The sequence below is a fragment of the Falco naumanni genome, chromosome 1 (genome assembly GCF_017639655.2).
Source record: "Falco naumanni isolate bFalNau1 chromosome 1, bFalNau1.pat, whole genome shotgun sequence".
NCBI classification, from domain to species: domain Eukaryota; kingdom Metazoa; phylum Chordata; class Aves; order Falconiformes; family Falconidae; genus Falco; species Falco naumanni.
The window spans coordinates 64,239,951-64,266,179 of record NC_054054.1 but is presented as its reverse complement, the minus strand read 5'-3'; the positions used below and the strand labels follow the sequence as shown (position 1 = coordinate 64,266,179).

General features: G+C 41.5%; 1 protein-coding gene across 13 annotated transcripts in view; it reads right to left on the bottom strand.

Annotated features, from left to right (window-relative positions):
• The window catches only part of ADGRL3 (adhesion G protein-coupled receptor L3), a 527,115-nt gene that overhangs the window by 411,720 nt on the left and 89,166 nt on the right, over window positions 1-26,229 (bottom strand). For all 13 annotated transcript variants that reach the window (XM_040596934.1, XM_040597007.1, XM_040596917.1 and 10 more), the window contains exon 2: window positions 21,200-21,266. The gene's annotated coding sequence lies outside the window, so the exon portion shown is untranslated. The remainder of the gene's footprint in view (window positions 1-21,199; window positions 21,267-26,229) is intronic.

The following is a 26,229-nucleotide window of genomic DNA, read 5'->3' as shown; positions in this document are numbered from 1 at the left end:
GGGAGGGAAAAAAAGAAGAAAACAAAACAAAAAACAGGAGAGTCAAGCAAAAAAATATTGCAAAACCCATGAAATAATTAGTCTATTTTCAAAGAGCTATGCATACAGAATTTACGTATATATTCCAGGGGGGAGGGGAAGATGCATAAGCTCTAAGACTACCATTCTGGGCATTTTCTTTTCTTAAGTGATTCTTACTACCTTACACAGCCACGTTTTTATTTGTATATTGTGCCAATTTATAGCTTTCCCTTCTAAAAATGACAAAACCCCTGCCTATCCTCTGCAAGAAGGGTTAAGTGTTTAAACTTGTCACTTTCTCAGAAAAATTACAAATAGGGCTCTGAAGCCAGCAAGAAAGAAAAGGAGGGGGGAAAAAAAGTCTTAAATGGATAAGCTGTTTCAGCAAGCTCTAACTCCCATATTCAAAGTACCATCTCTTTTTTACAATTACATGAGAAATCTAATTAAATGCTTCAAGGGGGAAATGCAAGTAGTTCTCAGGCTGACTATATTTGACCTTTCTTCCTTCAAGGTGACAAACAAACAAACAAGACGCTAATTATTGTCTCAGCTTGAATTTGCACTTGGAAAAAAAATAATCAAGTTTTGCTTAGCTAAGAATATGTGGAAAGCTGTAAATTCACAGGAACTATATAGCTCAGCTTGACTTTAGCTTTTTTTTTTTTTTTAGCTTTTGATGTCCAAAAAAGCATTCACTCAGGACGCCTTCACCAAGCTCATAGTTTGAGCAGAGCTGTGCACACAAGCATCTGACTCCCATCAGCTACAGTCTGACGTGCCAAGCTGGAAATCACCTGTTACAAAATTCGGTATGATTAGGACTGGGTACATAGCAAAGAACAGCCCTGTCAAAGATCGCTTTGATCAGATGGAATAAAATGGGACTTGTGTCATTACCAAAGGAACCGTAGGGGAACAGAGTAGTTCAGTTTGAGTTCTGGAAGAGTCCCATCAGAATACACGCCTTTTGGTTTGGCAGTGTTCTTGTTATAAAGCCCTTGACACAAACTACAGATTATGGTCATCTAATGACTGCTTAGACCACGCGCTCTGGTTAGAAACCTCCTCTGAGGTCGCCCCAACCATGCCTCCTGAACCTTTCCATACAGCTATGTGGGGACCTGGGCAGCGGTAGCGGCTGAGCCCTGGGAGCCAGCACCCTCTTTCAGGGGACCATGTGGGTGCTGTCAGGAGAGACGACATCAGGCCACAGAGGAGCTCTGGGCCTGAGAGTTTAAGGCTGCTTTTGTGTAAAGCGAGAGCATTTTCTTTCCTGCTTTGACCCTGAACTCTACCAGGGCATACATCCCCTTTAACCCTACTCAGGGAAATCCTCAGCCTGTTTGAAGATGATGGCAAACCTCCCACCACTAGCTTGAGAGCAGGCCAAGGTTGTATTTACACTTAAAGCATTTGGCAAAATTAAAACCACCACAGGAAACACTGGAAACCATCAGGAATTAAGAGAGCGAGTCCCAAGCTCTTCTCTTGCATAGATCTGCTTCTACATTTCATGTAAATAATCTAATAGATAAATTAATCAATTAAATGGTATTAAGCCGTAGGAGCTGCTAAGATGTTCTAATCATCTAGGAAAATAAAAGATGCTCCTTATTCAAATGCCTATCGATGGACTTCTGGTTTTATAAAACCTAAGCTTTGAAGATAGCATGTGGCTTCAAGCAAAGTTCTTTGGATGCCACTATTCTGTTTCCCACGCTGGAGTCGGCTCCCTGCTACGCAGACACAGTTTTTTGGTGAAAAATAGCATGAAGATTTGCTGAGGCAGGAAATTTGAAGCAAAGAAAGGAAAATGTTCGATTAATAGCTACTGATATCTGTATGGTGCAAGTCATTGGTAACTGTCATGAAATTTTTCTGATATGAGCTGCAGCATCAGAAGACAATTTATTTAATTCCTGCTTGCCCTTTGACTGCAACCAATATGCAACTTCTCAGAGCCACATTACAATTTCGAAGGACGCCCCACTGGAAAGACTGGGAATGTCCTCCTCAGAAAAACACCTGCACAACACACACCAAGCCCAGGCTACTTAAGTATTGACTGAAAAATGAATCAAAAGCCACCGATAAAGGCACAGTGACAAACACGTGGGAAGAAATGCGAACAAAATCTATTAAAAGAAATCAATGCCACAAATACAGGTGAAATTAGCAATATTTCTCACAGTGCTATCAGCTGTTTGCTTGCCTTATATAAGTTCACAAGCCGTATTTTGCCCAGCAAGGCAGGGTTCAGCAGCAAGTTAAAAAAAGTCAAGGCCAGGGTCACGAAATACTCCCTCAAAATATAATCTGTTAGATGCAACCTAGAAAGTGCTTTTAGAGCCATAAAAAAAGAGTTATGTTGCAGGGTCTTTACAATGTGCAGAAAGAGCTTTTGTTCAGTGAGACTGTATCAAGTATTTCTTCTTCTCCTTGATCTATGCACCAGTACTTAAACTACAATGAAAAATAATCCAATGCACCTTTAAATATTTTATTGTTTGAATCAAAATGGCTCTTCTACGCCTAAAATGGACAGAGGTTTATTTTCATTGGGAAATACTGCAACAAATCTTTTGGAAATCTTTTATCAGTATTCCACTTTGCAACATCCCCACCATAAATTTCACTGTGAGGAATTCATTACATAATTGGACGTGGCTCTACCCAATTTATTTTCACTTCCTGAGAATCCAAACATAACTCATGATTCATGTATAAATTATACACAGCAGCAAGTGGTCTGAGTGCAAACTGCATACTGCATTAACGAAGACTGCGCTGTTCAACTTCAGTGTAACATTTTCATTTTAAAATGGAGAATAAGTATGGGGAAGACTTTTGAGCTTTCCTTGATGCATGAAAGAGTGAAACATGGCAAGCCCAGAGGATGAAATCTCTGCCAATCCAAAACAATGGAAAAGAAAGATGTATATTACTAAACATGTAATTTACATGCAAACCAGTTACACCAATCCTGAAAATAAGTTAATCAAGACAAGCAACCAGTCAGGAGAAGCTGACACTGCAGAGAGTTATATATATTGGCGTGAAGGGCATTTTTTCCAATTTTTTTTTCCTCCCTCTTTCTCTTAGCAAGTTCGTGTCTTATCTGAGGAAGTAAGTCCAGGCTTTCAAAATACATAGAATAATTCAGGGGTAAGTTTTGTAAAGTTTTCAGCTTTTCCAGTCAGGGCCAATTTTTCAAAATGTGCCATGTAGTGAGAACAATGGGAGCTTCAGAATGCTAAGCTCTTCCGGAGAAGTCTTACATCCTTACTGATCTAGCTAGAAATTATGCCTCCAGCCTGAAAATAGGCAAGGCAGGCCCTCTGACTTTGTTTTTATCTCTACCCAGGTCTTTCCAGAGGGGCAAAAACTAAGCTAGCTGGAAAAGCTCCACAATGTTTGACATTTCATCAAAACTCCAAGAAGAAAAAGCATTAAGCAAAAAAAAAATTCCCACTGGGAAACCTAAAGGGATTATTTCAAAGAGATTGAAAACAAGTCAAAACTACCTTAGAAAGTTTTCTATTTGTTTGTCCACTGCAGTGCCCCTTGCAGTGCTGAAATGCTCCATTTTCTCCTCTAGCCTGTGCTTCCTTGATAAAACATCTCTTTGCTCATCTACCGTGGGCAGCGTGGAAGTCACACAGCTATAAAGCATCTCAGGAAAAGCAGGCAGGCAAGGAGTTCAGCCGGCTGGGGAAAAGCCAGGCAGTACTTGGGAAGGATCACCTAGCTCAGAATGTCGTCAGTCAACCTTGGAGGGATGATGTTAAACTCTTCTACATGGTCTTCACTGTAAGTGACCTTCCTTCTTTAATTTTTCTGTTCCACCCCTCTGCTCCTAACAAAAACTTGACATTTTCTGCAGCAACCAAACCCCCTTCCCCTTCTACCTTTCTGCTAGGGGAAAGCTGTTTCAGCTCGCAAGCCTCAGGGCAGCCCCAACGGGACATGGCTGGAGCCAAGGCAGAAATGGGCATTTCCCAGCAGAGATCTCATCTCATCGCTGGTAAGCATCTTCCTTAGCAAGGCTGGAGAGTCCTTTCAATGGGATGTGGGACCTACAGGCTCCTGGGGTGGCACAGTGCTGTTTGGCACGGCTAAAAGGGACTCAAACCCGAAAAAGAGAAAGCCAAAAAAGGAATATAATGACCATGGATTTGCTGAAGCACAGAAAAACACCTAAGAGGGCTTTAAAGCAGGCAAGTAATAACCAGCAATGTTTTTTCTCAAACAAACCTCGTACAAAACCTTCATTTTTCCACAGAGCTGCCTATCAGTCACACCTGGGACTCAAGGAGACAGATTTGCAGAGAAAGAAGTCAGGGATGGGAGAGGAGAAAAGAGGAGATAGTGACCCTAAATATCCATGCTGATGGAAAACAAGAGACTGGGAAGACGTGAAAGTCTCACTACAGGGAAGCCCATGGAGGAGGCAAAGAATGAATGCTTCATCCATCTGGAGCAAGTGAAAAATAGGTTTTGGTATTTTAGGAATTTGTGCCTAAGCATTTTTTCAGAGCCTGAGTCACCACTTGCTCCACTCAATTTAGCCATGTAAGTGCAGAATCGCACAGCAGAAAATAACATATTTACATGTTTGTAAGATTGAAATAAAGCATCAGGCTTCTTTTACGTATATGAACTTTTATCTAGTCTTCTCTGAGAAACCCACCAACAAAAATATTAACCAATCTTTCCAGAAGAAGAAAAGACATTTTATACATTTACAATCCTGACCTACTTAGCTTCCAGCATCCGTAACTAAAATCTGCCAAGGTCTTGACAGTCAGAAAACAATCCAATGCTACCTGGTACCTCTCCCATAGAAAATAAATTTCAAACATGGATACAACCCTATTTTCATCATGTTGTTCTCTAGACTCATTTGAAGCAAAACTGAGCTTGTAGAATGATTATAAAGCCAACGTCCTGCCATTAAAATGCCAAGAGTGCCACCACAACTAACAGGGACATAACTTAGTACTATTTTTTAAGTGAGACACCAATACGTAAGTTTTTAGAGAAAGCAGTTCGGGGCTACTGAAATACCAAAGTTCAGTCCAGGTAAAAAGCCATCCACAGTGTTATGGCCATGAGATGACTACAAAGTCCTCTGCTTGCTGCAAACCAAACCAGAAATGTGCTGCGATAAAGGAGAAAATAGAGATCTCATCTTTCACAGTAGCTTTTGGAAAGCAACGATGGTTGGTCCGTCCTGCTTCATGAGTGGAAAGTTATCTGGTTAAATACACCCACCCCCCACCCATCTCCACCTAAGAAATACTCCAATTTCTTATTTACTAGCACTGGGCATAATTCCTGTTATAAAATAGGCCTTTATAAGTAAATGTAGAATTACAGAGGCCTGCTAGGCACATCAGCAAACAGCCTGACTTGCAGCATTTCAAATTAACCAAATCATGGCACTCAGATTGTATTAAACTAATTTTTCTATGGAAAATTGGTTTTGCAGTTCTCAAGCTCTGCTGTAATAAAACACCCTATAGTATATAAATATGTCAGCTGATTCCAGGGACTGATTTGCGCTGTATGTTTGCAATTATTTGGTAAGGATATACCAATGACATAACTCTATGACTACAGAGGCTGAACTCACCTCTTAAGAATCAACGCTTGAAGTGTTTTTCTTTTTCGTATTAATCCTCAATGCACTTTAAGTAATTTATGGTTACTTAAAAGTTTTACAATTCAAAAAATCCTTTGCAGACTGAACCAGCTGTTAATCTTCATTTTTAAAATATGTTCTTGAACCCAACAGAGATAGCACTATTGATTAATAACCGAATTTTCAATCATGTCATCTTTGAAGGATAGTTAAGGAAATCTCCCTTATGAAATGTACTTTTGAAACATTACTAATGCCTGAACTTTGATTTTGGTCGCTCTCCTTTCACCGCTTCTTCTCCATAAAAGTTTCTTCACATCCTTCAGAAATGTTCTGTTTAAAAAAAATTTTTAACAAAACACACAACGAAACATCAAGCTGCTAAATAAGCCTGGCCCTTTGACTAAAATTACAATTAACAAGCTACGGGACTGAAACCCATCCCCAAGGCAGATGCATGATCCCGACAAAGTAAACTGGAATAGCTACTGTTGACCTCAACAGGCCCAGAACTTGGCTGATGGCAAACTTTACAATAATTATTTAAGAAGTCACTAGACATACATCCAGAAATCAAGCATGCTATTAAGAGTTTACTCTTGCTATATCTTTTGGAAAATATGAGAACCAACATTAGTTATCAATAGATTAGGAGTTTTTATGGCATCGATACTATCACCTTATGCAAAGCAAAACATACAATGGCCAACTATTAATGAAAGAGAATTAAAGATTTGGACAGCTTTGCTGGCTTGAAAAATAAGCCAAAATTAGTGCCTCACAGTATTGGATTCCACTAGTGTATTATTTTAAAGGTCACTATAAGTAGCAGCAACCCCTACAGCTGGTATGTAGGCAAGTCTTGTGTTCTGTTTGGTAGAAGAACAAGGAGTTTTGGCCACTGACATAAAAATTTATATTCTGGAATCTGACGCTCCCTCTTGAATTACTCAACTATTTACCCCCACACACACACACACACCCTTTGTCATCTTCCCTAAATGCTGGTAGACCCAAAGTTTCTGGCAGGAGGTTACGCTGACATCAGCAGGCAGGTCCCACAGAGGAGCTATCTCTGATCTACGATGGCTCCAACTACACAATGCAGCCGGCACCTTCTCCAGCTAGCTTGGTGCTTGTCAGCCAAAGAGAAAATGCCATCTGATTAGAGGCTGCTTTTTAAGCGAGTGCCAAAATAAAACTTTCACCTTCCAGAGGGACACGGATTATTTATTAGTGATCATTTCTCTCGAAAACTCTCTTTTCCAGGAAATTATCTTCCCTCTTCACTTCAGAAAGTTTATACACAGCTTTCCAGGACGTCACTAAAGTGTTAGCAAACTACTTACATTCCTTCCATACGTCTATCGATATCCTGCAGCTGTCTAATTTACAATTAGATACCAAACTTCTGCTTGCGTAATCATTTGCATGCTTCCCTAATTGCATGGTTTTAACACAGTTAATGAGATTTTCTGGTTTGGTTTGGGGTTTTTTTTGGGTTTTTTTGGTTTGGTTTCGTTTGGCTTTTTTTACTTTTTTAATTTAGCTTTACTTTTTCTCCCCCAAAACTTACTCAAGTCTACACATTTCGCTTATTTTAAGCATTCAATACCCCAGGACAAGTTTTCAGAGAGATAGTGCTGTCTCCACCCTTGCAGGTTTTTAAGATACAGCTATACAAAGCCACTGTAGAGTTGGTCTTCCACAGACAACAGTCCTGCCCTGCCTGGGAGGCTGGACCAGTAACCCCACAGATCCCACTCCACCAGGTTTTTTATACCTTCCAGCTTCTACCATCCTAGCACAGGGGCAGGAAACTTCATACCCTACTTCTTCCTGAACAAAATGGTAGGATGCAAGCCACACACCAAGAAATACATCCCTCATCCATAAGAAACTAAGTACAGTTGTATTTTCAGCCGCTACAGGCATTAAAACTTGAATTCTGTGTGCATCCATATCCCTGGCCAGCAACACTCCTTAATTAGAGCCACACATGAACTAACCTACCACACCACAACAGGACCTGCACTTCCACTGCCTCCAAGGTATTTCTTGAGTGTAGATCCAATACCAAATACCCCAAACAAAAACTTTGTGTAGCTCAAAGTCAAGATGAAACTGAGCCAACATGTAAGCTCTATGCATGCATCTGTGCGCAGGTGGAAAGCCACCTGCAGCATTGGCACACTTCTTGGGAAACTGTGGATAAGCACTGGACTTTGCATGTCTGTGCGTGTTTTGTTGTGAGTGGCTGCTATGAAGGACAGGCAAGTTTTTAACTTGTGTGGTATCCCCCAGCATGGCCTTACAATTGTTATGCAAAAGAGGATGCAATCTCTGCAAGGCCTGGGGAAAACCTCCGCATATTTGTCTCAGAGATGAATGGCTGACAAGTATTTTTCTAGGGCTCCAGGGGAAAGTAGAGGAAAAATTAATTTCCTAATCCAGAGAAAAGACTTGGAGATTTAAATTTGTTTCTCCCTAACTGAACTAGTATTAAAATTATATATAGATATCAGAAAAAAGCTAATCAAGTTTTCCTTTTTTGGTGAAACAATATTCTAGAAAGTAATTTTAGGTTAATTAAAGTAAGTTACATTCAATGAAAAGAAAAAGCCTCACTTTCTTTTTTTCCTATTAAAAAAAAATAAGAGTTACAACTCTAAATGAAAGACATTTTACACTAAAAAAATTTATCAGTTCTGCAAATATCAAGACGACATTCTGACATTTTCCAAATTATTTTTGTCTTACTTCCACTCAAAAGAAAATGCCATTAAAATTGATGAGCTTTAACAAGCAATTTTGTTTTGAAGAAACAGCCTTTTTTAAGAGAAAATTGTTTCAATTGAATTTTTTTTTCCCGTTTTGATCACTAACTAATTATTTGAAGACACTGGAGTTCTCTGATCCCGGACATATGACATGGATTATAGTGAAACCAGCTGGAGATTAAATTTCTAACTCACATATGGAGCTCATGACCCTCTTTATGAATCATCACACCGTTTGTTTAATGTTTAATGCAACTCTTAGTTACTCTGAAGAAAATGTTGAACAACAGGGGCCCATAAAATTAAAATCACACAGCAAAATCACAGCTACTTGCAAATCCTCTCTCTTCTTTGGGACTTCATCACAAATCTGTCTGATCCAGGTTCATTAAGTTTATTTTTTCAGTCCCAAGATGGTAAGATATGATGGAACACTAGAATTTCATATAAACATCTCTGACTACAGCTTACAAGCCTCAAGAGATACGGCCTTGCCTTTCATGCAAACCTAGGCATGGAAATACCTTGAGATTAAAAAGAAATATTTCTGAGCACGTTAATCTGCTGAAGTCTTAGGAAGAGTGGGAAATTAAAACTGTGCAGCTTTAGACATAATTTTACTATCTTAACTGCATAAACCATCCACGCTGGAAAAGTAACTGCCTCGGTTGTGATCTCTCTTTCCGTGGCTCCTTAACTCACCGACTTGAAAAATAAATTCAGGTAACTGTCAGTAGGTAGCTACAGATCTCAATGAACGCAAACCTGCAGCCAGGAACATTTTATCTACTTGTTTCACCAAAAGTAAAAGAAATATATACTTCCCCACATGCATTTGCAGAACTTCTGAGAGTTGCCATTGCGTTAAGTGCTATTAAATGAGTTGTGTGAGAAGTTTAAAGTTTCCCACCCCCTCCTCATCTGTGAGAGGTGTCAAGCCAAAACCCAGCTCCCATACTGTCAACCTGAATCTGTCTTTTGTTCAAAGACCTGTTTCTGCTCAGTATGAAGACATGCCTCGCCTCCAGCTTTCAGACCAAAGCACAGATTCACGTCCAATCCCTGACAGACGTTCAAGGAGCAAAATCTCTTTACAGTTGTGTTATATTCTGGCATCAGGCATCCCTCTGCCTTCCCGTTTGGTCCCCTCAGCGTTCCCACTCCATCTTACCCTCATAATACCAACAAAATGGCATACCTCCTCGCTCCTCAATGCCTGCTTCAATCTGGAATTGACTGATACAGCATTAGTCAAGTCAAATAAAGCTTGCGTGGTTCACTGTTAATAATTCCACATCAGTAGGCATGATCATGTAAAAACTCCTTTTAATAATATAATGACTAGTTGAGTGGATTTAGTGTTAAAATATTGTGGAGTTGCATCTTTGCTCAAAAGCGGTACTCCAGGCAAGTCTCAAAGCATGGGCAGTGTCGATCGCCTCATGCCAGACGGAATTAGGTGCGCAGCTAGAAGACATCAGTGACAGCAATAGCTTGAAATGCTGCTACTGCTGCTCCTTGGCTGTGCTGTCCCACCTGTGAAGAGCAGGGGACGTACGAACACTACTCATCCTCTCCAGTGTAGGTTACTGCAGCCCATGCCAAAGGTTGCTGATGCTATCCTTAAGAACAGATGAAAGGCGTTCTCATGGTGCAACTTTTTGCAGTTCCACTGAGCTTCTTCACTCCTGCCAAAGCCAAAGTCTGCATGGGCAAAATGGTTTTGCATATGCAAAGAGATGCAAGCATGGAGCAGAGCACTGTGCCTCTCCAAATCCGCATGTGCCACAAGCAGTTTATACATTTTTTAAGTGAAAAGCACGCAATTGCAGCCCTGACATCTGCACAACCTCTCTTTGCCTCAGCACCAAGCATTCACAAAGCATTTGCCTGGCTATTGAGGTTACTGTCTCTGCAGGCTTGAACCCATCTGAAGGGGTGGCTGTGGGCACAGAAATCCCAGGTCACGCATCTCCCTAAGCAGGGCAGCAGCAGCAGGGAGATACCCTTTTCTGTGGAAACACCAAGCACCCACTCAGTGAGGGAAAAACATGCACCCAAAGGAGCTTTTTCTCTCATGAAAGCGCTCGTTGTGCAGCTCTTTGCCAAATCATGTAATTAAGTATAGACCTCCCAAGCCCAGCAACACCGTCCTTGCCACCTCTCCTGCCTTTGCAGTCTGCATAACTATTCCAGCAGCACTTTCTTGTGCACTCCCCAGCAGAATTAATTAATGTTTGCACAGTACTTTGAAGATGAAAGTACTAAGCGACGGCTAAATATCAGGCCAGATTCTCAGCTGGTTTAAAAAATGGCATTTGCTGCACAGCATCTGGGCCCACAATCACCCTGTCTCATTAGAGAGACTCTGTAGAGAATGTGAAGAAAAAAGAATTTTAAAAAAGACAGAAAAAAATACAAAGAAAAAGATTATAGAAAAAGAAGAATATATAAAAATATGTAGAAAAGCAGCACTCAAGTAATAACCTTCATGCTTTTCCCAGAGTCCCTCTTTATGCAGGTGAAGAGTAAAAATCTGCAGAGCCATGACACTGTTCTCCTTCAAACCTCCTTAAAACTCACCTCTGCTGAGATGCCTACAAATCATTCGGCACTGATTAGCCAGCTGATGTACTGTGACTTCTGCACATCACACTTACCATAACCATCCTGCTCTTAAATGTTGGCCCGCCCCATCTGTTTACTCAATGTGCTGCTTCTTTCCTATCCTCTGCCTTGAGCATTTGCAGGGTTTTTTTTCTTATATATAGGTGCCAGGCCCAGCCCAGGGATACACAGATGCTGCCAAAGTCTTTCCAGTCCTTTGCAGGCACCATGTAATATGGACATGCAAAAGTCAGTCTCAAAGGATAAGCCATAATATGTTTAGATCCACTTACTGAGATGTGCGTGTTCCTGTATAAACCATTGATCACAGAAAGTAACCCAGGAGGTTTAACTCACACACACGTTACATGTAAAGCAGCTGTGTGTTTTTCCAAAAGGCACCGAGCTTCTGAAGTTTAAGAGCTAAACTTACTGCTTATGCTAGATTTTTATTTTTTTTTTAAATAGCAGGAATCGCTCTTAAAATTGCTAATTCTATAAAAGAAGGTTTCGTTGGTGAATTCAGCTGTCACTTGAATAAACTGCAATAGTTATAAGGGGAGACAATGTGACTCTAAATATTACAGAGACTGGCAAGAATGCCTTCCTCTGGGGGCTTGCAGCTGGCACTGAGAGCACAGTCGGGGAGGCACCAGCAGACTGCAAGCATCCCAGGCCAGGACACCACAGGCTGATGGGAACAGCACCTCCACCGGCTGGACGCGTGCAGGATGAAGCACTAGCGATGAGCAAGAGCATCTGAAGGTGAGGTGATCGAACGAGTCACCTAAGTGATTGCAAAGGGACCGACGCTGTGTGGCTTGGATGCGGCCAATTCTCTTCTCACAGCCACATGATCTAGGAGCCAAACTCAGACCCACTTCAGAAAAACACAGCTCCAGTTATTTCAATAGGAAGCTATGCATGCAAAGGGTGTCAGTACTCTTCCCATGGCCTTGCTAGACCTTATGTTTTCAACGCCTTAACTGTATCAGTCACACATGCTCTTCACAGACACAAGAGGAGAGCCCTCAAGTCTCTTCCCATGTGCAACAGCAAGACTACTCACTCAAATGCCTAAAATAATACTGGACTTCTAAGTATTGAAATGTAAACGTTACACCAAAAATGAGTTCCCACGCTGTGAGATTCCAGTGAGTATTACAAATCCAAAGACACTGTCTTTTCAACAAGTTTTTGTGTTTTTTTTTTTTAAAAAAAGGAGGTGAAACCAAAGAGAAAACTGGGGCTGGCAACCTCCAGTTTTTCATCTGTACTCCCTCAGTGCAGCAGTACTGCTCAAAACACAAGAGGAGGGGATGCCCCTACCCACCTGAAAAAAAGGGAGTCTGCCCACAGACACAAACTGCTGCTAGCAGGGCGAGTCATGGATCCAACCAAGCAGGTTAACTTCCAAGCCTCACGCCTTGGGCAAAGCTGGATTTTTCCCCATCTGGCTTCAGATCTTTCTCACCCTTCTAGTGCTCCTGCTTCTCAGCTGAAGGCTCTCTGCATTGAGAAATCTCCCTTCTACCTCTTCAGCATAACTTAGGCTGATGCACTGCACTCATAGCCTTAACCTCTAGAGAGCTCGAATGAGATTTTCAGAAGCACTTAGCGTTGACCTACCTCTGCTCCAAATAAGTCTAATCATATTAGGTTAACTATATTTAAGTCTGACCATGTATATTTTGTCATAATAAACTTACCCCAAAGGTATGCGGCTTCTTTAAAACAAAATTACTAGACCTCTGACTATATTTATGCATCTCAACAAGGAATCTGATTTTCCAGTTCTGTGGAATTTTTTTTGGAACACACTGAATATTTAGTACTGGGAGAACAGAGGTCAATGCAATTATATCCTACATCTCAAAACGAAACAGTCCCCTCTAAATTCAGTGCTACAGAAGTGTTGCACTGGGAAACTTAAGGCTCAAAACTCCAAAAACTAATGCTTAAAATGAATGGCAATCTCAACCCAGCCAAAACGCACTTTTTTTTTTTCAGCATCCATGAACAGCTTTGCACAACCAAGACCCAAATACCAATATAGGACTTTCTCTTTCACCTCCTCCTTTTTTTTTTTTTTTTTTAAAAAAAAAAAAGCCAAACAAACAAAAAACACAACACAAAACTGCCAGGCAGGGAGTGTTTTCTAAGTGGTTCAAGAAGTGACTGTCAGCTGTCACCAGCTCTTTTCCATCACGCAAACACTGAAGAACCACTTCTCAACTTAGTCCATATGGCACCTCCAGAAAGACCAAAGTAATAGTTGGAGAGTTTTGGTCATGAAGCTCGCGCAGCACAGAACTAAATGTACTCTTACAGACCTGTTTTTTTTTTAAAAAAAATAGTATGTTGAACTTCTTATGCTGCATTTACTTTTGATATCTATATTTTTTTAACTGATTCTCTAAGTGGTCTATCTAAATGATTGACAGCAAGGCTGAAGGAACAGCCTGTTAGTCTTGACTGCTGGGGTAATGAATAGAGAAGCTGACATTAAATTTCTTCACCTCCAACTGGAATTATAAATTATAGACTTCTTTCACATTACCATAATACCAAGTTCATCTTAAAAATAGAATGATTCCTTGGGGGTGTATTTATAGTGAAACAATACATATCTAATGCTGTACTTTGCATATCTTCCTATTTTAATATAATTGGATTGATTGTTTCAATTTTGTTCTTATTTTTTGGAAATTAAGCATCAGAATCAGATCATCTTAAAAGGTCCATCGCTTTGCTTCAGCAGGACATTCTGAAATTTTCAAATGCTGTCTGTAATTTAATGTATCTGTCTGTAATTTAACGTATCCTTCTGCTCTCCCTACAGCTAACTTGGCAGGTTGCATCTTTCCAGCTTGGCCAAGGGCTACTTTATCTAAGTCTCTATGAACTTTGCAGGGAGTGGAACCGAGATCTGAAGAAGTCTGTAGGAACTAAAGTTTCCACCCCATAAAATTCCCTTAATTTGGCCTTCATCCGTAAGCAAACAACTTCTGTGAAACAAATCATCGAGTTCAAATTAATCAGTTTGTGTGAGAGCAAACACGGCCCATCAATAAAAGCGAAGCAATAAACCACAGGGAAATGCCTCCAAGCCAGACACAGTGCATTTAAACTCTGCAATTTATTTTGCATGGGAGAGAAGGGAGAGAACTCTTAAAACTTTTGTCTAAATTAGACTTCATTCAAATCATGCTGGTACAAAACCTCAAGGTCCAGCTCCTAATAGCAGTGGAAGAATAACTGTCTGTGGAAGTGCAGAGGAGATAAAGATGATCTGCATCATGGGATATCGAGAAGTGGGTGCTGGGGAAGGGGTAGATGCAGCCATTCTAGCCCCACATGCTCTCCTCCATCCCAAGGTACACCCAGGCAATAAAACTCTTGATCTGCCCCAAAGTCTTGATAGCACCTGAGGTGGCTGCTGAAGTCACAGCAGACCTGTGTCAAAGGCAGATACCTATGCCACGGTGCTTTCTGTTCCCCTGGGGTTTCTACACCTTTAATATACATGGCTCTGTCAGCAACACTGCTTCCTACTGACTATCTCACAGGAGAGAAAAAAAAAAAAATAAATAAAATCAGTCTCAAGCCATCTGCACAACAAATTTTTTCTACAGCCAAGTCAAATGCTGCTGGACTTCATTTACATTGGCATGCCTCGTTCTTATGAAATAATTTCAATTTCCAGAACAGTTTTGACATGGGGAGAGAAGAAGGGACAGGGAAGAACAATACATTTCCAATAAAATTTGGCAACGTTCAGGATTTCTTTCACCTCAGCAAAAAATCCTCTTAAGACACAAATAAACGTATCTTACTAAGTTAGCAGGATCTTCTTCTAATAGTGAAATCAGCTTTCATAGAAGATAGGCCCATTTATTGTCTTGAGAATAGATTCTCAGGCATATATGAGCATGCAATATAGGCACACTTCTCTCAAATTAAGGCAAGCATTTGTCATTTCCAGTGTTGACACTGAAAAAGCAGTGTTTTAAATGCTATGTTAGCATCAAATCCCAAGGGAACCCCTGAGCAGCCCCCCTAAAGGAGCAAGCCCCTGCATCAGATCCTGCCATTCCCCTTTTACTGTCTGAAGGAGCAGCACTGCCAGGGAGCACCACTTCCGCAGGAGGAGGCAGCAAGACCCAAACCACTGCAACCTGTTTGTTAACAAGTCACTGCTAAGACACCTGAAAGAATTTGAGACTTTACAAACCAGGTAAGGTTTGTAAAGATAATCTTGCAACCAGGTAAGGAGCCTCTGCAGCAGTACCATCCCATCCTGACCTCCCACAGCGGTCCAGAGCTTGCCCCCTTGTTTTGCAGCCCTTCTCGGTACAAAGTCCATGAACATACCTGAGCATCACCTATCACTCTGCACATTAGGCAAAAGCAGTTTTGTTTTATTTCAGGTACTGTGGGGCTGGTGAATTGTAACCCCTATCCATCAATAGGATGATCTTCATTAGCCTGTTACCCATCATTTAACACGACTATAAGCCATCACCAAACAGATTAAATTGACTATTCCATTAATATCCTGTATTCCGCAAATGGGGAGGAAATTGTATTATTCTGGTAACTGTTTAATGTTTGTCACCAGACACACAAGGCAAATGCGTCCAGGAAATGCTTGCTTGCCCAATGTCACCTGATGGGTAAGTCCAGACATCCTATTCATTTGCAAGGAAGCCACAAGAAGTAGCTGCAAAGAAAGCAGAGCCACCATACAGAGTAAGAAGAAAATGAGGTAATACATACCGCCACACCATATCCTGGTGTGCAAAGCGATGTTTTATTACACACTTTAAAATTCATACACGCTATTTTGGTGTTATCAACACGCACTCAAAACACCTGATCCTTCAAGCTCTGCAAACCCTACACATCAACAAAACCAAACTCCACCACCAGCACTTCATCGCCTGTGCCAAGGCACAGAAAGAAGTGCCCAAGCCCCCACCCTTTGTGCATAGCCAATTAAAAGTGGTGTGAGCCATTTTCTTCTTGTCAAGACCAGTTTTCTCATCTGGGTCTTACAACCCATGTTTACATTTCCCTACAATATTTTTTCCCTGTCTACTGCTTCACCGAAATATAACCTCTTAACCATGTAACTGGCCTTGATTTAAAAACAACAAAAAAACAAAGACACAAAAAACCTCCAACAAACAAAACCACCGAAAAAATCCTCAACTGGAAAAAGTAACACCCAACCCTAATACCCGGATCGCAGCCATGTCCTGTCAGCTCCTTCTAAACCTAAGGAGAAGCAGCATTTCCAGAGCACGACTCATATCACAGACGGGCAAAATAATTTTCTGAGGATGTCCACGTTTCTCAGCTAACCAGGAGGACACGGCTCCTCATGCGGGTACCCTGGGAGAGATGCATCTTCACCCAGCTGGAACCCATTTGTGATTTCCCTGGTTTAGGCTCCCGGTGGGAGACAGGAGGGTAGCAATTAACAACACAGCACTGCACCCTTTCCAGCTTCTCTTCAGCCTACACCATTTAATATGTGGAACATCTAACAGTTATTATCAATTGCACCTAACTGTAAACCGTAAATAGACGGGGGAAATGCACAAACACACTCCGGCACGCCTGCAGCTTAGCCCCACCTCTTCAGCAGGATTCAGCCTTACCACGCAAAGTTTGACCCATCCATTATATATGTGCTACAACGGAGCTTTGCAAAATCCGTCAATCTGCAAGCCTTGGCAACAAAACCAGCCCAAGAGATGTAAGCGGCAATCTGAGAAGATACTCCCCAGGAATTAGATTTTGTAAACAAACATTTGAGCTAATTGCATTCTTGTTCTCAGTGCAATGAAGGCCCCATTTAGCCAAAGCATTTGTCTACGGAGTTTAGTTTCTTCCATTTAATGAACGCTGATCCTGCCTTAGCCTCGCCTGGTATATCATGAGGATCAACGAACGTGAAATGCTAATGGAGAAAGATTCTTAATATCATTTCAAGTGTTTAAGTTACAGCCGCAGCTATTAAAGCAAATCCATTTTACCTGTTCCTCCTGAGGCTCCCCAGTGAGACAGATTTAAAAGTTTCTGCGGGGAGAAGTGATTCATAAACGGCTACACAGATCAGAGAAGAAAGCCTTTCACTGTTAATTACAGCCAGTGTTTTCCAAACCGAAGCTGGTCATTTTGCCGTCACAACGCATAATTAGCAAGGCTCATTTTATTTTGTCACCTTCACAAATTAGTTCACTTTTTAAAAAGCAAGGTGGTTGCCTCCAGCAGTAGGGATAACCATGCTGACCAGCCAGGAAAATAAAGCTTTGTGCTCTGCTTGTAGTTCACAGCAGAAAAATCCAACAGGTTCCCCAGTTTTCAGTTCGCTTGATGGCTTAATGTAGAAATCAGTGTTGCTCGCTGTGGCATCCCTGACAGAGACTTTGTGGTGCACCCATGTAAAATAATGACTGCATTCCCATCAATCTAGTTGTTTGGAGTGAGAAAAGACTCCTCATTTTCAAACTTTCCCACTGCTAAGCCAAAGCCCAGGACATCAAACAGCCACGCAGCGAGGAGGAGGATGCTTCCTGCCTCTCATCCCAGTAGAGCAACTGCAGTGGCTCCAGCCCCAGTGGCATCTCTGGCATCCTTGCACCATGTGCTTTGGAGACATCATGGAAATAGCAGGACAGGATGATGCATTATAAGAGATGCTGGTCTTTACTTACTCTGAGAACACTCTCAGACACCATCTGCATTTTAAAGCAGAACTGTTTCTTTCTTCCCATGGCTCAGACTGCCCCTCAGCCTCTTTGAGGAGCAACTTCTCCATGGCAGAGGCTTCCGGTGGATACGCCTGCCAAGATCCTGGTTTTGAACTAGACACCCAAAATACCAGTCGGAGTCCCCAACACTCACCAGACGGAGTATGCTGCTGGCAGCTATCGTTGGAAATGCTAAAGTTATCCTCATGCAGATTTAAAAAGGCCACTGTTTATGCATGTAAATTCTGAAGGGCATTAGCAGCATCGCTGACACACACTGACAGTCAGCCCAGCTCTGGGAAGGAAATAAGCAGCAGCAACTGCCTGAATAATTGATGTGCTTTTACTCTGCCCCATGGCCCAGTTATTGCATTGCTCACTCTCCTCAACTGCCTGTGGTTTCTAAATTAATTAGAAAACTTAATGTCATGGCCAGCTGGTTCAAAAAAAGGAAAAAAAAGGCACCAAGAACAAAAGAAAAGAGCGCTTCTCATGCCCTTGAGCCTTGGGCTCTCTTTTTTCGGCCTGGCCATGCAGGGAATTAAAGTACAGTCTCGTTTTCTGAAGCTTCGGACCCCACTCACTGATACTAACAGCAGCACAGCATGAAATCCACTCCACCTGAAAAAAATCCCCCATTTCATGGTGGTGATCACCCGCATCAAGGTCACCTCTCTCATAAGATGGGGCAAAACCTTTCCTGGGGATGGCTCACACGCGGAGCAGCTAGTATCTCTTCAATACAATGAAATACATCTGACAGGTCTCTAGCCCAGGTAGTGCAACCTAGTGCCACATGGTACCAAATGAAAGGCCAGTGCTGAAGTCTGGAGGAATTATAGAGCTCCGTGAGGTTGTCCTCCTCTTACAGCTGACAGAGCTGAATGACTCTGTGGTATCCCTTTTGCAGGCTGAAAAAAGCTTGCATGCAACCACTTGACCTCAGAGAACAGGAGAAGCTGATTAAAATGACACATTGATCAAACGTAACTACATGAGGGGCCACTTCTTCGCTACATACATACCCTTACCTACTTACAATACTGCTTATGTTTAGCTATGGCTTTTAAGAAATCCCTGTTTGAGCCACATTGCATTAAAGCACGGGTAGTTTCATTCAAAGACTTTGGAAACCAGTTGGCCATGATGAATCTGGGAGTTATTTTTAGTTTCTTACTTGCAAAAAGGAATACCGATTAAAAAAAAAATGCTTTACAACTGTATCAAAAGCATAAATAAACATGAACAATTGAACCTGTGGAGATAATTTTAAATTTCACAGGTAACTTAAAACTAACACTTCACCTCCTTATAAAAAAGCAGCGAAATACTAGTGAAATTCAACAGTGCAGCACAGTCTTTCTCTTTGCAAACACATCACTTCCTACTGTAAACTGCAGGATACTGAGGGGGAGAAAGCTATAAACTACCTTTCCATTATTCCCCTTGGGAAATTTGTGATTTTAAAGAAATCAGGTTTTTCAATCTTTCTTTTCGACACGGATAAACCGACTTATACTCAAAGCAATTAATTGTTTGAGTCCCCAGTAAAGTTATCCTACATCTCCTGTATGTGTTAAGTGCCTGAACATGACAGTCTCAGGGCAGAGAAATGTGCTGGCGATGGTGACATAAGGCTTTACAGAGTTTTAAATGACAGCCTAAATCCTAATGGAAGTACCCAACATAACAAATCCCATTCATTAGCACATGGAAGGTAATGCAAAACACTGAGTGCAAACTACAGGACAGCGTGGTTCTCTAAACACTCACTGCATTTTGTTCAAGCATTTATTTGCTCCTAGAGCTTTTCCCTCTGTCTGCTATTATTCCTGTCAGAATTCCACATTAAATTGATGCATGCAGAGTCCACCACAAAAAAATACAAAAGGATCAAAGCAAGTTGCAAATTCAAGCCCTTTCAATATGTTTCCACATCCTTCCTGAGAAATGAGATGGCCCTTCCACTTGTAGGGTGGGAAGACGGGCTTCCAGCAAATTGTAATGCTGATACATGAACAAGGCACCATTGGTCCACCCTACGATTTGTTTGCAGTTGTCATTTTGGCTTACATACTGCCTCCGAAATACACACGCTAATCATCAGCAGCATGGCACTGCAGCTGCAGTGAACACAAGATGTCACTCACATGCACTTTTCAAACCCAAGCGATGAAATTAAGTGTCTCCTAAGAACATTACGTGTTCATACAGAAGCTGTCCTGACCCCTGCAACATCTCTATCTGTATCTCTTTGCATATGCGTTTTAAAATCTCACTATGCTTGCTTTGCTATACTCAAATATACAGACCTTCACTTCATGTGATTTCCCCTTGTTCTCCATACTGTGGCGTCTACGTACATCTCTTCTCACTTTGAAGTTACTATATTAGTTACTACAAAAACTAACTGAAAGGCTCAGTTTGTGTGGATTCCTCTAGGTTATCCACAGTAATCAGGAAGCCATGCACATCCTTTAAGGCAGATGTAGGGTCCTGATCCCTCCTCTGGATCACTGTACGGATGGAAGGATGTACCAGCTGAAGCAGGACTGCCACTCTTCATCGTGGCCATGCCCTCCTTGCCCAACTTCTAAATCACTTGTCTCCAGAAAGGAACAAAGGCCATAACCACACAAGGTCTCACAGGGGTCGTTGCCCCTCAGCCTTGGAAAGAAGGTAGAAGAAAATACAGGAGATGGCAGTGGTACAGAACAGCACAGCTTTCCTCGCTGCTTTTCGGAGCCTAGTCTTTCAAGATGCAGCCCCTGGCAAAGCGACTCATAAAAGTTTCATGAACAGCATTTTGTTTAACACCAGCAACTGAGCCACAGTCCTGCTGAGCTGCATTGCCCAAGCAAAATGTCACGACCCAAGAGGATCAAGAAACTTGATTGCAAGAGGCAGACTCACAGGCAGCAGAGGAGCTCATGACCTTTGAAGCAGGGTGCACCACCCCACAAGTTACTTGGTCACCGAAACATGAGGAGGCTGCTGTAACACCAAGCCTCCTTCAATACCTGCCCACTGGGCTGCAAGGCTGCGCTAGGCGGTCTTGCAAATATAGACAAGTCCACAGCCTTTTCTGTTGGCACGTATAAACCCTGATTTGTTTTTTTCCCTCGTATATGCACTAGAAAAATTCATGGTGTGCTCTTCCCTACCATTTTGCTTCAGCATTTTCATGCTCTGCTGCTTTTGTTCCCCTGCTCCCTTTCCATAAAGGAGTATTCTCAAGAAACAACCGTGCCTGCGTAACTGAAAATACATAAAGCCCATACTCGGTGATGGTGCTGTAGGCTCACGCAACGTGATCAGGTTGAGCAGTTTAATATTTCAGCACAGCTAACAAATGAGACTAGACTATATGGTCCAGTAATTACCTTTTCTTGTTCTTCAGCTGGTAAAAATCCACACACTATTTTTTGCAGAGTACCAAATCCAGCATTTCTGGAAACAAAGAGAAAAAGAAAAAAATTAGAAAACATTTATACTTGCCTTTGAGGACTTATTAGGTGCTCACGATAGGTGCTCACGAACGTTCTGCTGTACGCGTACCAGGGGATACAGCAATGAACAACTGGTTTTGGTCAACAGATCTCATTTTAAAAAGCCTGTAAGAATTTTAAATCTTTATCAAGCACATCTCGGTATGGGAAAACAGTACTAGCACATAAACAACGGCTGGATGAAAAATCAGTGGAAGCTATTACTGCCAATTATAAAAAAGAGCTTTAGATACACAAGTAGTTATCGAACACATGTGCAGGTACGCAAGTATGTCTTCACCATAGCAGACTCCCATGTGCCCTGGATAAACTATTGCTATACTAGAGAACTTATCAGAGATTTTGAGAGGTTGCTGCACCACAATAATAGATAAATATCTAGTTTGTAAAGAAAGTAAAAGGAATTATGACTGTAAGGATGCTAATTCCTGTTACTCAACAGTTATATCTTAGATTTCCTCCATCTCCTTACATCTTCGGTATTTTCTTCTACCTATACTGTTAGATGCTAAATGTAACATTAAATGACAAAAGCATGAAATGCATGGATCCAGGTCAGCCTCCTGGAAGTGTTGGTTTTATTAGGATTAATTACATATGAAAAATTGATCCTGACAATTGAGATTGCTACATATGACACTTCAGTGGGAATCAGTTTTGCCAGAGTCAAGCTGGATGGCACAGGACCCTGGGACCCCCATCCTGCCTCAATTAAAAAATTAGAAATTAAAATTAAAAAAAAAAAACAGACACAAGGGAAATAGCAAGGAATCCTCCTGCATCAATTTGCTTCCAACATTAAGTACAAGCCCACCTTGTTTTCCGCAACCTGTAGGGGAGAATACAAGTCACTGCATTTGGAAGAAATTTATTAAAATGAAAAACCATTAGGTCTGACTGCAGCAGCAGGTCCCTAAGCCTTTCCCAACAGGCACTGCAGCACAGCTTTCCCCCTGCGGCCATGGTCCCACACCCTCGACCATCTTCTACCTTAAAAACTTTACAGACTAAAAAGGTCCTAGGGCTCCAGTTTCACAGCTCAGCTGACCCACAACTGTCCTGCTTTAATCTCTGATGCCAAAAAAAAAAAAAAAAAAAAAAAAAGGACAATTTCACCCCAGCTCTATGCACTCCTCGGCAGGTACTCCTTCGAGAGCATGAAAAGAAGGAGGCTGAGGCACTGATCCCCAACACATAATTCATCTTATTTATGTACTAAAGGAGTAATCACTTGTGTTCAGTAACCTTGGAAGTTAGACAAGTAAATTAAAACTTAAAACAAGGCCTGAGAGTCCAACATCATGCACGCCACTTTTTGAGTGATTTCTCTATACCAGGCTAGTATGGATGCACTGGAAGAAAAAGAGAACTGTTCCAGGTCACCTGTCATCAAAGTTGCTTCTGTAAGCAATAAACAGGTTTTGGATCATCTAAGAAGTTTACAGGCAAACTCAGGGTAAGACCAGCTATTATTTCTCACTGTACAAATGAAAACGTCTCCAGATGTTACCTGTTTCCAGCGCTAGATTTTCATCTAACAGATACAGTTTCAGTAGGAAAAAACACAAATGCAGAGTAGGCCAGGCAACACCTCATGAGGGCATCAGTGTATTTTATTTCCAGGAAAAATGCCATTTGTTTAGACTACTTCACTTGTGTTTTATAGCAAAACTTCCAACCGGTTCCAAGCAGCTTTTGGAAAATAACTGATTTGATGGCAGCAGTATAGAGCAGAGAAATGGTGGCTTGCCCAATCTGAAGAAGTTGTTTCTTCTCCCATTACCTTGCAGTGGCTTTTAAAATGAAATTAAAACAAGATCTTTGTTTCATTTATGACACCTCAGATTTCACTTCTGCTTGGAGCATAAAGGGCTAGAGACAGCACAACATACAGTGCTTTATGGCACTTCTGTGTAGTCTTCGGATTCAGCACATGCTCTCCTCCCAGCTCACCTTTATTTTATCGTAATGGGAGTGTATGGACTGGTAAATCTTTCTTGCCTTCCATCCCCAAATGCCAAATGTATGACCTTGAGTTGGCCTGTACCATATGTTTTTTCTATGCAGATTTCAACTGCAGTTTGGGGAATACTTGTTCTTATTGAAATAAAAAGGGAACAAAACAGGGATTCCTGCACAGCAAAGATCTTGCAGAAGACTTGCTAGAGAGTCTGTTCTCACTGGCAGTGGGTGAACTAACTACAGGGATTTGGTATTAGCCCTAAAAAGAGAGAACAAACACACTAAAGAAAGAGACGTTGCTTTACATCTGACTACTGTTAATACTCACAGCAGTACAGTACCTGTTCCCATACGAAAGAGAAGCTTGGGTTTATTTTCTTTTGCTGCTTTCCACACCACTGGACAAACCTGCTCCCCCCCTAAAACTCTCAGAAAGCACTTGACATTTCTTCCCCAGTTCTTCCCCAGTTGTACTCTGTCTGGACAATTTGGCAAGAGGTTTCACTTGAGGTGCTAATGAGGAGAGGAAATCACCTTCTCTCCCTTGCTCTATCCCAGGCTACCCTGGAGCTCTACCTGCAGAGATGATTACTGCTAAATGGATAATGTAGGTACTTGAACACAGCCTGCTCTTACTAACCTGACTGTTGGCATTTTTACAGCTAAATATTTCTAAATCCTCTGCTGTGGTGAATAATGCATCTGCCCAAAGAGGACGAGGGCATACTGCCCTGCATCACTAGATGCCAGAAGAAGGGCAATTAATCTGCAAACCAGTGTGCTGCCGCACCTCCATACGAAAACAGAAGCTGCTATTAGGGAGAGCGACAATAAACACTTTCTGTTCAGCAACAGCAAAGACTGGGAGGAGACTCCACCAAGACGGGATGGCTCACCCTCAAGCAGCTGTCTTCACCATGAAACGCCAAGCAGTCTGACTTCAGTCATCAATGCTCACAGCAGAGGGACTCACAAAAAACCATACAAAGATCTAGGCAACCAGCAGAACGCTTGTGAAAAAGCCTTGTTTCCTAAAATGCACCTCATTTCTGGCTCTGTTCAAGTAGAGGAGCAAGCACCCGACATCATGCTTCTGGAGGTGAAAAGCCACATGGAGCAGCACAGCATAACTCCCGGGTGTTAGCGTCTCTGCAGCAGCCCCATGAAACCAAATCAGCAACTTTCACCTACAGTGACTTAATTAACATGCACCCTACTGATCTCTCCAAATCCCGCACACTGCCATCCTCCATTACCAAGCTCTTCTGATGAAAGTGATTAAAGCTAACAATTATAATTTGTGTTAGAGATGCCCCTAGAGGCTTCAGCTAGGCTCAAACTTCATTGTGTACAGAACACAGAAATCTCTCTCCTGAAGAGTTCATTCTCCAAAAAGACAAGGCAATCAAGGAACAGCAGAAAGGCACAGAGACAAAAAATAGTTGCTCAAGACCAAACAGGCCACCGACAGAGCTAGAACAAAACCCACCTCCTCTGTGGAGCACCCATGGGGCCGTGCTGACTCTTCGATACCAAGCTGATCAACTAATACACTTCATTTATCAAGTACCAAGAACAGATGGCATAGTTCATAGAGTTACTTGCTTGTTCTGTGTTTGATCATGTACTTTCTTGGTGGCTCTCTCCAAGCAAAGCTAACCATGACAGCAGAAGAGTTACCTTCCCTTCACCTTCAGAAGAAATGCTTCCCATACTTTTTTGTGCACATTACTGACAAATCGATTCCCCACAATTTTTTTTTGTTCTTCCATCAATGCTTTCAAGAAAGAGTGATTGCTCAAGCGCCCTTCTCCACCTTGCGCTTCCAATTTTTTAAAGAATGGTCAATCTCGATATGCATAATTATAATTGCAAATGGATCATTTTATCTTGTACTCTTCCATTTTAATGGGATTATGTACAGTCAAACCTCTACAGTAACATTTAAAGTCAAAACCTCCCTACATCTTTCATATGTGTTTCAGATATTTAAAAATATTAATATGCAACTAAGGATATTACAAAAGGTTAGATTTCTAACTACCCGGCCCAGTTATGACACCATAAATCTGATATAGTTTTCACTGATTACTAGAAAAATCTTTCCAAGGCAGTATAACTGGAATTTAATAAAACTTCCTGCCATACAATTTATCAGCAAGACAGTACTTCTGTTGTGCTTTGTATAGGAAAAGAACAAAGCACGAGTGTGCAAAGTGAGCGAAGACTTTAGTCTCTGCAAACAATTTCAGTGCATAAAATATTAAAAGCAATGCTAACTAATTCTGGCAAGGATTGCAGGCAATTCACTGTAACTCGTATTATGAATGCCTTTGGTTTACCATTTAAAAAACATTAGAGTCTACCATTACAGTCGTGTATCACAGAGATGTACATTAACCTCTGTAATTTTCCAGCATGGTATATTGCAGTAACACAAATTAGGCTATCTGGCAAAAAAGCTTAAAAAGACACAATATTTAAAGAAAGCAGACAGGCATGCTCCTCGCTTCTTCCTGCCAAAGACATCAGGAGAAAGTCCAGTCCTCTCTTCCTCAAACCAAACGGTAAAATCCCACTGATTTCTCCTGGAACCAACAGATCCGCAGCATCTGGGAAAGGATTCAGTCTAAATACATTGCAGACATAACAGATTAATGATTTTGGGGGAGAGGGGTTGCCTGCTCTCATTTTAACACTTCTGTGTAACAGGAACAGAGCAGGCCATCTCTGTAAGCTTGAAAATGTTTTGTGGGCTTTCAGTAGGATTCTCCCCTCAGCATTCTTTGTCTTCGGTCCCAATTTTATTCTTGCTCATATGCCTAATGGCTTTCAAATCTGTTATTTGACTGTACAAGAAGCTTAAAGCCTACCCTTGATACTTCACTGTTGTAGGGCACACATGGATGAAATTTTGTTCTACAATTAACAGGAAAACATTT